A 15,969-nucleotide genomic window follows, 5' to 3' on the forward strand; every position below is an offset into this window, starting at 1 on the left:
TGTGGGGTGGGGTCGAAAATGAAAGGGGTGGGGACAAAATAAATCTTGAAATCGTATACATTGTACACGAATTTCATGAAATTCATGTACAATGTACACGATTTCAGAAAATCATGTATGACTCACACGATTTCTTGGCGCTCGCGTGGCTTCCATTGCACAGAGCCACGCGACACGAGACTCGTGTCCATTGGATGGGAGTATCTTGAAATCGTGTCCATTGGACATGATTTCGCTTGTACACGATTTAGCTACCCTACATTTGGAATTAGTTTCCGTCCTACATTATTTTTGTTTTTGTTTTTACATTATTAAAAACAATGTCCAGGGAATGAATGATGGCATCATAAAATATATTAAAAGAATACCATAAACTTTACATCTATCATCAACGTTTATTAAATAAATAGTTATCTTTCCTAGATCCATCTAAGATGGCTAAAAGTGTCCAAGGACAATGGTACCCCAAATATCATGAAGTATTTCCCCAATAGTATGATATCGTTCGTTTCAGTCATAGCCCGCACGACTTTACTTTTAGTTTCATCCAAAAGACCTCAAACCAATAAAGATAATTATCCTATCCTATATAGATCACTTCGTTTCCTATCCGTTTCCTAGCCTTTTACCAATCCAATAAAAAGCATGACAAAAAATCAATAGTGATAGTTGGTTGGTTTTGCTAGTTGAAAAATTTGAATGAAAGTGCGACACAATCCAAACCAATTTTTATATTTTTGGGTTTTGTTAAAAGTATGAACTTTCTTGAATATTATCGACAAAATCAACCGACTCGAAGGGCAGAGATAAAAATTGCTACGACAGAGACGTGCGATGTGGAGATGAATGACTACTTCATCGCTGCTGCCTCTACTATGGTGAAGACGATTGGCTGTGGAGGGAGGAAGGATGAGCGGAGGGAGGGATGTGTTGTGATTTTTGGATACAAAATAAAATAAATAAATAAATAAAAATGAAGGAGTGAAAACAAATAATGGGCTAAAACCCCAAACCTTTATTTTTGGGTCTCACACATATATATATATAGAAGGGAGATGTCGTGATATGAGAAAATATAATGGAAACCTAGGTCAATCTTCTTAAAAATTATATATAAGGTTGATTTCGGTCTGGGTTGAACCGACCAAAAATTCTCAGAACCTACGAGTCAAACTGACTTAACCTAATCGAAACAAAAATTATTTTGTAAACCCAACCCAAACCTCTTCAAAGTACCAAGCTATTTGAACAACTCTTAGAAAGTTAGAGATAAGATCAACTTATATGAAAGAAGCAAGATGTCTTTAATTACTTATAAACTGTACTCACGTTGGCAAGATAAAATTTACTTTAGGAAAAAGTGACGAGTGTATTATTTTAAACTTTACATCAATATCTTTTCAGTTCAATATATGGAAGTAGGGATTCAAAGCTCCAACCTTCTAGTCGATAATATATGCCTTAATCAATCGAACTAAGTTTAGATTGAGCAACTTTACATCTATGTTGAACCAACATTATGATCTCTTTCTAATGTGCTATAGACAATAAAGAAATATATATGAGTAAATATAAGATTAGGATTGTGATATCGTAATTGCTTCTAAATTCTTAGTAATCAATTCTATTTTGGGGTCCCAAGAGATATCTTTGAGGTTTTGGGTTCAAATCACATCGAACGCAACTCTACTCAACAATGACCCGTGTTACCTAACGGTATAGGGGCGGTATAGGGGCATAAAAGGCCGCCGACTATTGGTTATAAAAAAAAACTATTTTTTTTAACATCAAAGTGTATATATAATTATTTGATAATGTCATCCTTTCATCGTGAATGTACCCCAAAATTTTTTTTATTGAAATTAAATATTTTTTTTATTTCATATATAGACTTGTCAATTTTAGAGATAAAATAATCAAACAACTCATTAGTGATGGATTAAGTAGCATTATATCCTAAACTATTATTATTATTATTATTTCTTTTTAAACTTTAGGTTCAGATTTCTCTATCCTAAATTATTTGTTACGTAAAAATATATTATTAAATAGAAACGAAATAAATTTCTTTTTCTTTTTCTTTTTACTGTTCTATTATTTTTCATTGATATTTTTTAAAATCTGATTCTTACTATTTTTCTTGGTGGCTAAGTAAACAATAAAGTAAATCAAATCACATGGATGGTAACACGTGATTGATTGGTTTCTCTCTTAAAAGAGGAAAATTTATATATTTTTTAAGTATTATTATTTTTTTTTAAGAATGACTCTTGGGATGACTTTTAAAATATAAATATATATTCCAGAAATATTTTTAGAAAAAATACAAACGAAGTGATTCATCTGTGCTTTTCTTTTAACAATAATTTTTGGCTATGATACCAAATATACTATGGAAAAAAAAACTTTAAATTAACCAAAAATACATTTAACTATTCTATGTATTAATTATCGGGTAAACTAAAGCCGACACGCATCCAAGATCCAATTGAATCACATGGACCGAATCAACAGAAATTAGGCGAAGACCGAGCATATCAGACTCACCTCTGAGTGCACTCGTTGAGGGGTTGAGCGCACTTGGACGAATCCAGCCAACAGATAGGATGCGGATACATCTTGTGCCGAAATCACAATACATTCTAGAGAATCACTCATGACGCCGCTGCGCCCCTCTATACAAACACAAGGGAAGGAGAATGTTAGTGGTCCTTACGACCCTTCGGCACGACATGCCGCCTCCTGTGATTGCTACACACACTCTCTTCACCGCTCTCTCACTCCCCATATATGAGGAGGAGAGAAGCCCTAATGGAAGGTAACTCGTTTTCCCTACAAAACTTCTATTGAGAATTCAATACACACTCCTAAGCAGACTCTCGCTCATGAGATTACTGCCCTTCTACCTCTACTTGCTCCATATCCGTCTGCTCTCATCTTGAGTTCTAACTTCATCGAAGTACTGCATTTGACGGGGCACTATATTTCTGCTAGATATCTATGTGCAAGATATCTATGTGCAGGTAACCTATATCATGAAGACAACATCATACGTGGCACCTCCACCTCGCTTGCACAAAAATCGCCATCAACACCAAGAGAATTAAATTCACCAAACTTAAACACGTTTGACATAATGATATGAATATGACACTATACTAAACCAAGTTAACAAGGTAACATACCATTAGAAAAATTGTCAATATTTTTTAAAATGAAAATCATGTTTGTATGAGAGTGTTATGAAATTAATAAAAAGATGGCAGCCGTGTGAAAAAAAATTCTTTGTCATCTTTTCAAGTGTCAAGAAAATACTATAAAATTTGATAGTTAAACTTTTGGTGAGAAAATTCTAAAATTATACTTTTTCTCATAATAATTATATATTTAGTCTAAGGACTATTTTTGAGCTGAATTTGGCTGATAAAAGTTATTTACTTTATGTAATTTTTCATGTGGGTTAATTTGACCACTTTTTACTCCATTGTTTTTTTTTTTTCTGTGGCTTTCTAAGAAAGTAACTTTGAAAATATTTATTGATTTCAATGTAGTAATTTATTCAAAATTCCTATTACAATTCTCATCCATATCCTTCAATGATATAAAGTAAAAAACTAAAGTAATAAAACATTTACTTTCCTTTTTTATAATCACAATGGTGCCAAATGTTCCAAGCACAATAACTCATGATGTGATTCTTTTTTTTTTTTCATTTTTTTGACCAGCTTTTTGGTGTTGTCATCATAAATAGTCCAGGGGTGAAAAAAATTTGAAAAATCACATCTTCATCAAATGACCCAAAAGTTCTTGTCTCAAAAAAAAAAAACCCCCCAAAAGTTTGAATAATGAATTATTCAATTCATATAAAAAATATACCTAATAATAATAATAATATATGATCTACCCATATAAATATGACTCAAATAGTTAAGAAATATATATATCTTGATCAAAATATTGTGAGTTCGAATTCCCACTCTCAATACCTAATACTTGTTATACTAAAAAAAACTGTAATATGATTCATATGTCATTTAAAAGAATAATTAAATAATTCATATTTCTACTCACTTTACCAAAACTACTCATTTTATTTAGTTGACCCATGATTTGAACAAAGCAAAATAGTGAGGAAAAAAAAAAGCATAGATCGATTAAGTAAGAAGAGAAAGATCTAGGTATAGAAATTAAGACAATTAGGAGATATATCGAAAGAGGGGAAACTGAGTTCTAAGGTGGATAGGGGATTAGTAGTGATATTAGGCGGTTTTTGCCTAGTGACTCTAACCCTTGTTTGGAACTTCGGAATTGGAGGGATTTTAAAATCTTAACGAATTTTGAAATCATTTTATGGTGTTTGGATAAAAAAAAAATTGAAATCTTAAATGATTTCGAATTCTGTTTTTGGTTTAAATATTTTCCGTTTGAAATAGTTCCGATTTGTGAGCATTTTAAATTGAAAGGTAACAAATTCCAATTTTGTCATACTTTGGTGAAAAAAACTAATTACTCGAACCTCCTTTATTTATACATCATCAATCAAATTAGTTTCAAAATTTGATTTGTCGTGGTTTTTTTTTTATTCTAATAACTATAAACTGACCTTTTTTTCTGTAAAAATAAAAAAGAAACAAATGGTTGCAAATAAATTGAAATAATTTGATTTTAAGATTTTTTTAGTATTTGAATAAAAAATTTTAAAGTTTTTTTATTTAATTTTTAAAATAAACGTGACATTGACAATTTTTAATTTTTGTTAGGTTGATTTAATTAAATTATTTATGTATTTCATGGTTGAAATTACTAATTTATATTAAAATATTATATTATTAATAATATAATATTTTACAAAATATTAAGGGCATAATGGTAAAATGTTATACATTCTTTTCATTTTCGTGAATATCCAAACAATACATTTTAATTTTAATGATTTACCATATTTTGATTCCAAACGCAATTCGAAATTTGAAATCATTTCCATCATTTAAAATCCTAGAATTTGAAATCATTTCCTACGAATTCTAGAGGTCAAACGGAGCATAAAGATCAATAAAGTAATCTATTTTCTTTCGGAGTCCACTCTTCGTAGTACATCATAGGCTCCGACTTCTTCCTCCTCTAGTTTAGCCACTACTTGCGGTGTGTGTAATTTAGAGTTTTTTTTTTTAATTTTTTTGTGTAGCTATTCGGTAAGTTAGTCTTGTTCTAAGAATGGGCTTGATAAAACAGATGGAGTTAATGGTATTTCATAACAAATTGATTGAGCAACACCTCGTAAAACCACGACGATATGTGGGTGCTTAATTAATTCCCTCTAATGCTAAACGCTACCCAATGCATTTTTACATTCCATAGCTTCGACATATTATTTTAGCCCTATTCATCTTCACCAATCTTCACTTCTACAACTAATCAAGCTATTCAAATACATACATTTGACGTTTTTGGTTTGCTTCTCTTCCTGTTCAATTGATTAGAAGCATATACCAAACAACGCCACTCCGATTTAGAATTCAATTCTCAGGGCTAGAACTCTGCTTATTGTCCCTTCCTTTTCTTTCAGAGTGCTCTAATAGGCGCTATTCATAGTGTTACTATATAAAATATTTTATTTGAAGATGGCGATGGTGCAAATACATCCATGTTTTAGACCAAACTCAAACTTAAAAAACTTATTTAAGATTCACCACCAACTATTTTTGGTCTAATAGGAGAAAAAAGAAAGAGATAATATTTCCTTTTAGATTGACATGGAAAAGGTAAGCAAAAAAAAGAGAAAAAAAAGACTATCTATATATTTTATTTCTCTCACGATTCCTCTTTAAGAGTATATATGTCAATATGAATATAGCTCAGTAGATAAAACATCTAATAATATTATGAAGCTTCTATCTCCACCCAACAGTTTTTGAATTAAAAAATCATATAGTAATCTAGGTTCCGGTGAGTTAATATGCATTATTTTCGAATTCTTACCAATCTTGTTTAGATGGTAATATAGGAAAAAAATATCCTTATTTATCATTATTTATTTATTTATTTATGAGTTCAAATACTATTTTGATCCATTAATTTTTTTTTGGTATATTATATTTTGTATCTCAAAATTTTAAATATTTATTTTAATCTATTAACTTAAAAAAAATGTTCATTAAAATTTGCATAAAAAACTATCTAAAACCTAACAATAGATATATGATGAGGTAAATGAATAAAGATGTGCTTTTTAAGGTTGGGTGATAATTTTGTTTTTCTCTACATTCGAATACAATATTTCTTTATTATCTCTTTTATGAGGCTATTAAATTTTGTCTGTCATGTGAAATTTGCATACATGAATCCAAATATCAACATCTGAAGTGAATTGATGGTAACTCTCCAAAATAGAGTTATTATAATAAATAATGAGTTAATTTGTGCGTTAATATGAGGATCTTTGTCTAAGAAGCATTCTAAAGTGAGGAATTGAGCGGAAAAATTAATTATCGCATGCTAAATTCTTCTGTTGATAAATTTATGACAGTTCTTGATTAGTTTCCCCTATTTTGGCCAATTCTGCAAAATCTAGAAAAGTTGCTAAAGATATAGACAATAATTGCTGGAGAATTGTTGTGCTAGAGCCCCTATTGCTGGAGTATCACTTGTTGCAAAAATTCTTGGGCAGGGCAGTAACAAGTTTTACGCGGTTTTTTTACCGATGTCCGTAATATGCACGTTTTATCAGGTTTTTCCCTAATTTGTGGGAAGCTATAAAAGCAACAAGGAGGGTGACGGGTTGTCTCATTATCAATCCCCAATGGGGAAATGATCCTAAGAGAGGAAAGTACTCCAAATTCGATGCTGAAGGCAAGGAAAGCAGACCCTATTTTTGAGAAGGAGCTGACCAAAGGAAGTTGCAGCCACGAGTGTTCTCATTGAGTTGGAGGTTTCAGAGGATTTCCTGGAGATTTTTCACGAAATGGGTTGTTTCTTTTCTTTACCGATTGTATTCTTCCTCTTCCCCATGAACTAAACCTCATTTTTGAGAAAGATCATTTGTTGTAGCTTGCAGCCAAATAGAAGCGTTTTAGCTTATTTTTATTACTGATAAATAAAGTTGTTTTAATATTTTCATGTTACTGATATTTGTTGGCCGCATCTATCAGTTTGCTTGCATCTTGTATGACTCGGAAGAATATAGGTAGCGTTGTTTGACCCTATTTGTGGTTAGTTATTCTTTTGTAGTAAGTTCGTGGATGCTTAGGAACAAGGTCTGTCTAACCATGCTTATAAACCGACCTTTATATGCTTGGGTATTTAGCAATGGAAGTTGTAAATATTCATGTTTCAGTATCTCGGAAGGGAACCACGTTGGTTTGAGCAATAGCATGCAATTTTATGCTAGAGCATCTTCTGTGAGCGAGCAAAAGCATGTAGCGATCTCCCCTATTCTCATCTCATCATTTGTTTCCCCTTCTATTAGTTTTGCTAAAGCATCTTTTGCCCCAACATCGTTAATTTATAGTATTTCTCTCTTGGATTTTCTTTATGCATTTTTATAGTACTTAGTTTAGTTATACAAACATTGATTTTCTTTTATTTGCATTTTTGGTATTCTTACATGTTTAGAGCAATATTTAGTCTTCCTGTGGATTTCAATCTTGTTTATACTACAATCGGTGAGAATAGTGTACATTTGCACTTATATTCATCTAGGTTGTGCTAATGCAACAATTGACGTGTCCAAAACAATTAACAAAATATAGAAAAAAAATATCAATAAAATATCATATTGCATAATAAATATTTGTCACAAATATACCATCGTTGGTAAGTGTAAATAAGAGTAACTAATTTTGCCATTTTCATCAAAATAGTAATTAATTTGGAAAATAAATTGGGGTCACGTGGAAATATACTTTTTCCTTCCTTTTGACTCTGCTTCAAGATAAGCAACCAATCACGATCCACTTCCCACCTGCTCTCTTTTACCACATTATTTATTTATTTAATTTTTTAAGTTTGTAAGTTTGGTCGGAGTTGTTTAATGCCGAATTTGTATATTAATCAAATTTAATTTTCATTATATTCGTGAGTTTATTTTTTGTTAAAATGAGTGAGTTAATTAGCAAAAATTAAACCAATGGTAAAAATTATAATATTTATTTGAGTCTATGGAGAAAATTGATATAGTCAGTGTAAAAAAAGACATTCTCCTTAAATTTTACTAATGTGAATCGATTTATTGCTAGTTTGAAAAGAGTTCATGATTAGCGCATCTTTAACTTTAATTTATGTTCGTACTTGTGATGTAATATTCATTAAAAGAAAAAAAAAACTTCATTCATTTGTCAACGTTTCCTTATTCTTAAACTTAAAAATAAATATCTAGTCGGTGGTAGATGGAGTGTAATGTTGGCAAATTCAGGTCAACCAACTAATTATCATTAAGATTCAAATTCATGTCAATAGATATTATTAGTAGGATTCAAGACAACTCTCGCAAATGTCGATAGATATTTTTGAAAAAATTATAAATAAAATTTTCATAACAAATATTTAAATTAACCCATTACACATTTATTTAATAAGTTAAAAATTATATTAATATTAATATTATGACATTATGTCTACATTAACAATATTATGTTGATTTTTTTTAAATATTACATTTTCTTATTTTAATACAATGAAAATTTCAACTCACCCCTCATTTCGAATCGAGCTTATAAACATAGGAAAATGTCAATACATAAAAGAAAATTTAATACTTTATCGTGGACTAATATTATGGGTGGAATAATAGTAACTCTCGATGGGAGAGACCCAAATAGGCTATTTTGGAGACATTAAAGGTACATTTCATATATTGCAAAAGACTTCCGAGGGATAACATCATCAGATTATTCTTAATAAATATTTGAAATAGTTAACGTAAATTCAGTTCAATTAGTAATTAAGACACATATATCTCCAACCAACTACTCAAAGGATTTTGTCGTTTTCATTTAATTTATGTTAAGGATCTCACATTAAAAATGTTTATAATAGACATGAGCTACTCCTCTCATAACCAATTGATTTTGAGATGGAACCCATGGATATTGATATTGGTATCAGAGCCCAAAACACTCAAATGAACAACCGGTCCAAAAATAGGGTCCGGTCAAGATCAATTAGCCAAAAGAACTACGATCTTAAGAGGCATGTTAAGGATCCCACATTGAAAAGAGAAGGGATTTTACAATAGTTCATAATAGACATGGACTACCCCTCTCATAGCTAGATCCGACCAAGATCGATTAGCCAAGCTACAAACATCGAACTTATGATTGAAGACATCAAAATTAGTTTTCTAATTGGCCAAAAGCCCTAGTGTACTTTTTCAAGCATATTTCTAAAAGTTACAATATTTTATGTGTTGGTTTCTCGATGGCTACGAAAAGCATTTAAAAACAAGTAGTTTTCTATTGGTTCACCAACTTCAACTTAATCCCTAAACTCATAAGGAAAACAAGGAAATCTCCTCCAAAAACTCCCATGAATGTTCATGATCTTCCTTGCCTTCTCCTTTGTTGAAGATCTGCCATCGCCATTATTATTCAAGATCCCCAAAAGCTTCTTCACTGCCCCACACCCCATCATCTCCTCCAAAACCCTCTCGCCAGGATGATAGTTGCACATCAACCACAAGATCTTCACCCCGATTTTTGTCGCTGCGTTCGACGCACTCATTTTCTTCGTCACTATTGCTATTCCCATGGCGTGCTCCGCAATGGCCGACCTGCCCTCTGCGCACTCGCTCAGAAGTTTGAGTATGTGTAATGTTCTCTCGCACTTCGATCGGTTCAAGTCTGGGAGGAGGTCGATCATGATGCAGACGGCACCGGCTTCGATCGATCTCAACCTACTCTTCTTCGAGGACTCCATGATCTCTATCAAAAGCTTTAGGGTGGAGGAGAACAATGTTTCACATCGACTAGAAAATGAAAAGATTAAGGAGGTAAGATAATATCTCTCCATTCTTTTAGGGTGAAACTTAAAAAAGGGATCTACGCATCATGTGTGGCTTTAAGTCCAAAGTGGATAATCATACCATTTTGGAATTGTAGAGAAATCCCTTAACATAAGGGTACTTGCTTGCTTGTTCATCTCATCTGATGCGAGCTCGAAGATCGATTTAAACAAGTCAATGGCTTGATATCTAGTTAGCAAGTTCCAATCGTAGCCGTTTTGGCACATCTTTTGAAGCATTTCCATTGCGTAAAACCGTCCTTCTATGCTTCCTCTTTGTAAAACAACCGCCATTGATTTGATGGATTCGGGTTTGGATAGCATCTCAAATAACTTCTCATCTCTTTTGGAAAATGAAAAGTGAGATAATACCTAGTAATAATAAAATAAAAAATTAAACAAACTCTACACGTCTCTTGTGCTAAATTTGTGCTAAATTTCTCAAGGTCGAGAGGGGAGAGTGTTAAGTATATAAATAAAAGATTAAAAAACATCCTAATCTATCAACTTAAGCCATATTACCCCTAAAGCCTCCTGACAAGCTTCGAAGTTAGCAAAATCGAAGCTTTCAGAGGCAACGACTTGATTGACTATTCCGACCAGAACTTCAAACCCATTTGCTCGAGAAAAGACGGATTTCACTCCATTAGCAGCAACATCATCCACCGCCGCGAGCAGTCGTAGTTTCCTCAAAGAACTCACCTTGAATGGCGACGACTCGACGTTCTTCAAGAGAGCCCCGACATCGTCGTACTCCACCAACGATGACGACGACGATGACGACGAGCAAGATTCTTTCATATTCCAAGAAAGTATTAGCCTCTTGAGGGTATAATTAGGGGTGATATCAAAGTTGAGGATGGTTTGCATGGTGGCAGGGCAAGTTCTCTTGTTGTAAGTGAAGAACCACCTCTCTATGTTGGCTCTTTCGAAGGTGACGCCGGTGGAAATGGTGACCGGATCTTGCATCACTTCCATGGAAATAGGGCACCGGAAATATGGAGGAACGGCGGCCGGCGGTGGCGGCCACGGCGGAGGATGAGGGTTTTGGTGGATTTCCTCCATTGAAACCGGCGGAATTGGAGAGAGAGGTCGTCGGGTGGCTCGTGGGGTCTTTTGAGAGTGTTGAATCTTTAAAGGGCCAAAAAATTCAAAGTCAAACGAAACAAATTTTTTTTTTTTGAATGTAAACTTTAAAACTAAAAAAAAAAGGATTTATTTATTTATTTATTTGCTTGAGAATAATATTGTATTCTTTTTTCTTGAACGGTTCAAATAAAAACAAGAAGAACGAGATTCTTCTTTTCTACCTAATCCAAAATAGAAAGCTCTCGTGTTCCATTTATTATTTTTACTTTTTATTTTTGGGTTTAAAATATTAACTTGGTTCCAACTTAATTTCAATTTACTTATAGTTTTAAATGTTCATTTAGTCCTATTAGTTGGTTAAAAATTTTAAACAATCTATTAGGCTATTTTTTTTACCACCTTACTGTCAATATTCATGGGTAGATGGCGGTTTTTTTGGGCACACAAATTATGGATCTTGTTTTCTAGCTTTTTCAAGCTCTGATACGACTACTCAAATTAAGTCTTTTATCTTTTTATCGTAGGAATTCTTAACAGTTCCATTTTTAAAACTAATTCATTATGAGATGAGTATGTCATGCATATTATAAACATTTGTTACGTCTCTTATCTTTTTAACGTGAGATCATCTCGATAATCAGTTAGTTTTGAGATGGAAACATATGAATATTGATACCAAAACTACTTGTTTTCTCGATTTTTTAAAGAATAATACATGCCTATCAAAATTTTTGTAGGAACTTATATTGACTATCTGATATGGTGTATTTTTATTGATCTTCGTCAATTATATTTAATAGATAAGTGGATTTCACTAAACTGTTTGAGCCAATTATAAATAAAAAAAAATCAATAGAAACTCCTGCCATATCAAGTATATATGTAGGTTAAATTTTTGTTTTTATTCGACCCATTGGAGCGTTAGCAATAACTTTTAATACAATATGAATGTCTTATTAGTATAAAGATTAAAGTAAAATTTTAGGGTCAACGAGAACATAATTCAGCGGCGATTGACACCTATTTCTTCATACTCGTTGCACTGCGAGAAAGAATGAGGTTGAAATTAAATTCAAATTATATGAAGTAAAATTGAAACTAATCATGAAATTGGTAATTTAACTCTCATCTCTTCTCCCCATATTTTCTTTGGTTTTCCCTCCAACCAAACAGCCTCGAGAAACACCATCAAGTTAATGTTGTTGTTGGATTGGGTGTGATGGATAAAAAGACATAGCACCATGACGATATTTAAAGTTTGAACAGATCGAGGGGAGAAAAAAAATTATAATTTAATTATATATATTTAGATGATCGCAGTTGGGGCAGCGAGAAAAATGGTGAAATTAATTGCCGACTGTTTTAAAGGGGTTGACTTAATATAAAATTTAAATTGTAAGTTGGTCCACTTGACAATTGGCAATTATGCTATTAAATTTTGGTGGATATGTTTATCATTTATATATGCAAGGATATTCAACAAATTCGACGAACCCAACCCAAACCGTAAGAGTTGGGTTATTGAGTTAGATGAAGCTTGGGTTGAGATGGGTTGTGATTTTCCCAACCCGATCGGATTAGGTTTGTTCTCGGGTTCAACCTTTAAAAAATCGGATCAACCAAATCCAAATCGAATTTATGTATATATGTGTATTTTTTTAATTATATATATAATAATATCTTTATTTTCAATGTCAATCCTTCATTTAGTGTTAATCTTAGCCCTTCATTTAAGGTTTTCATATTATCTTATTCCATTTTATATCTCAATCTCAGCCGTCCATTAAATTTTAATTCTAACTCTCTATCGCTGCCATGATAATTAAAAATTAAAAAAAAAAACACAAACCGACAACCCAACCTGAAAAATTGGGTTGGGTTGACCATCCAATTCAAACCCGACGGTTCTTATATATGGCTAATCCGAAAATTCGGGTTGGTCCCAAAACTCCTCCTAACCCGACCGAATTCAACTCGTGAACACCCCTATGTAGATATAGTTTTAACATTGACCCAAAAGGTGAACCAATATTAGTGCAGTATTGTAGAAAAAAGTCAATAAAATATCATTAATATAGATATAATATTAATATTAATAATTTATAATTTATATAATATTTCCATGAAAAAATTTAGATTTTGAAATTTCTATTAACATTCACATTTGAAATTTTGGTGGCTAACTCTCTTCCTACAAAATTTACATCGATGGCAACTTCAATTCATACTAAACATATTAATATCTCTTTCATTGACTAATTAATTATGATAAAATATCTACAAATAAATGATGAATGAAACCATGTATTGATTTTATTTATTGTTAGTTCAACAAGAAAATAAAGTTAACTGACTAAGCTACAAATATTGATTTTATTAATTAACTAAATTAATGAGAGTAATTATTTAGTTATTAATTAGTTGCTTTACCTCGTTATATAAGTTGTTATTTAGTCTATATCTTTCCCTCTGGCTCTCATTAACAAATAAATCATATAAGCAAAAGGTTGCCACTTTATTTATTATTATTTTTTTAATGTTTTTGAAAAGTATCTTACTTTAGAAAATTGATGTTAATTTCATGTTTATACACAAGATGTATATTTTGCTATTTTTATAATCTAATCCATCTTTATAGTATAACGTGTATAACTTAGCGTCGTTAATGCATTTTGCTCATCTTTTAGAGGTTGGAGTTTCAGTTTTCCATCTTGTACTAAAACAAGTTAATTTTAGTTTACTTTCTAGAATTTTTTTTTTCAATTATTATCACAACATATTATTGATTAGAAAGATAAAGAGACAAAACTCTTAGAGTATTTTTGTTAACATTTTCGTTTATTGTTTATATTAAGAATTTTAAGTTTTTTTTGTTAACTATTTATGTTTTTCGCTCCTATTTTTTAAAAATATTCTTAAAATGGTATAGAAACTTTGGAAACAATAAAAACATAAAAAAAAAAAAAAAATTTGCCTTACCATTATTTAAGTCATAGTTAGAGTCATACAATTCTACTTTTCTTAACTAAAAATGAAAAATAGACACAAGAAACGATTTCCACCGTTCAAAAATACATTAAAATAAATATTGGGTCAACCAGACCAAGTGGCATCAATTAGGCTCGTTTGGTAACGGTCTCGTTTCTTGTTTTTTTTTTTTTTAAATTAGAAACAAGAATATGTTTGGTAATCATTTATATTTCTTGTTTCTTGAAAAAAAGAAACAGAAACAAAAATATGGTTGATAACTATTTACTGTTTCTTGTTTCTATTTAATTTTTTTTTTTACAATAATTGTAGGGATGAAATTCGAACCTACTACAATTTATTGGCCGAGAATTTATACCTTACTCAGGTTAGCTAATTTTATTTTTAGTTAAAAAAATTTAGTAAATATAATATAAAAAGATATAACATAGACTTGAAGAATAATATTTATTAAAGAAAATATAATTTAGAATATAACTGTATTTGATATAAACGTATCCATTATTAGTTTAAATAAAGAATAAAGTTTTAAAATATTTTTAATTTAAAAAATGTAAACTTTTTTGTTTAATAAAATATAATAGTTTTTAATAAAGAATAAATTATCAAAATATTTTAAGTTAAAAAATATAAAACAAAAATAAAAAAACAAATTTATAGTTTATTAAAAAAATATAATTTACAATATAAACTGATATATAAAAGTAAAAATTATTAGTTTAAATAAAGAATAAAATTTTAAAATATTTTTAATTTAAAAAGTAGAAATTTTTTTGTTTAAGAAAATACAATAGTTTTAAATCAAAATAAAATTTGAAAATATTTTAGATTAAAAAAAACAAGAAACAAAAAAAAATGAACCCAAAACTTCTTCTTCAATGTAGAAATGTCATGCGTACCACCAGGCCATTGATAGATTGATTAAATTAGATTTAAAAACAAACTAATTAAGAAAGGTCTTTTTTTTTTCTTTTTTTCTATAGATTGATATAATGTCTTTTGTATATATTTATTTGTGTTATCATTTGGGATAGAGAGGGGAAAAAATAATGCAATTTGAATCTTGGATACTTTTAAGATATGTTCAAACTATTTTGAATTGTTTTTACATTTTCTAACTTAAAAAAAATTAAAAGATATTAAAGAATTAGAAAGTTTGACTCATAAAATAAATAACGAAGGAAACTCTATGATTATTAAAATGGGAAGATATTAAAAGAATATACAATACCAAAAGAATTGAATATAGTATAAGTCTTTTTATATTATCAACTTGAACCTAATTTAACTGATCAAATTATTAATTAGAATTATCTTTTTTGCAGTAAGTTTAAATCAATGCTTCTTAAATTGAGTTATGATATCTTAAAAAATGAAATTAGCCATCATTTTCGATTTAGTTTACTAAACTTCTGTTTGGGTGCCTACAAAGAAGTCATAAGTATAACATTAGAAAATAATAAATACAAACAAATAATAATATGATTAGAACTTTCATGGTAGTCCCATGGACATTTTAGTTGAATATATTACATTTTGATCCTTTTATAATATGTCTGAAACAATCATTTTTATTTCTTCGAGTCTTTTCCATTCAAATTAAATTATACAACATTCAAAAGTTTGGTCTAAAATTAACAATATTTAGGTACTAGACCGATCAAAACTCATTTGTTGACCACCATTATATATTTGATAGATAAGAGAGACGAATGCAGAAAGAGATATATTTTTATTTTTTTATGTTTTTTCAAAAACATAAAGAGATAGCTACTAAATTTTTACCGATAATAAACATAAAGATAAGTGTTGTTCGGTCACTATCTAATTGTATCGTCCGTCCAAAATTTTGGTGATATGTATAGGATGTGACCGATAATGAGGTTTGTATTAAAA

The 15,969-nt window shown here is 30.4% G+C and overlaps 1 pseudogene across 1 annotated transcript; it reads right to left on the bottom strand.

Annotated features, from left to right (window-relative positions):
• Window positions 1-9,205: 9,205 nt before the first annotated feature.
• On the bottom strand, window positions 9,206-11,147 carry LOC111022780 (E3 ubiquitin-protein ligase PUB23-like; annotated as a pseudogene). The gene is made up of 3 exons (XR_015792282.1): window positions 10,519-11,147; window positions 10,079-10,368; window positions 9,206-9,961 (listed from the first exon to the last, which is right to left on the bottom strand). The product of XR_015792282.1 is annotated as an E3 ubiquitin-protein ligase PUB23-like (transcript).
• Between the last annotated feature and the right edge of the window lie 4,822 nt (window positions 11,148-15,969).

Source organism: Momordica charantia (genome assembly GCF_013281855.1).
Source record: "Momordica charantia cultivar OHB3-1 chromosome 7 unlocalized genomic scaffold, Mcharantia_2.0 BLBB01000007.1, whole genome shotgun sequence".
Taxonomy (NCBI): domain Eukaryota; kingdom Viridiplantae; phylum Streptophyta; class Magnoliopsida; order Cucurbitales; family Cucurbitaceae; genus Momordica; species Momordica charantia.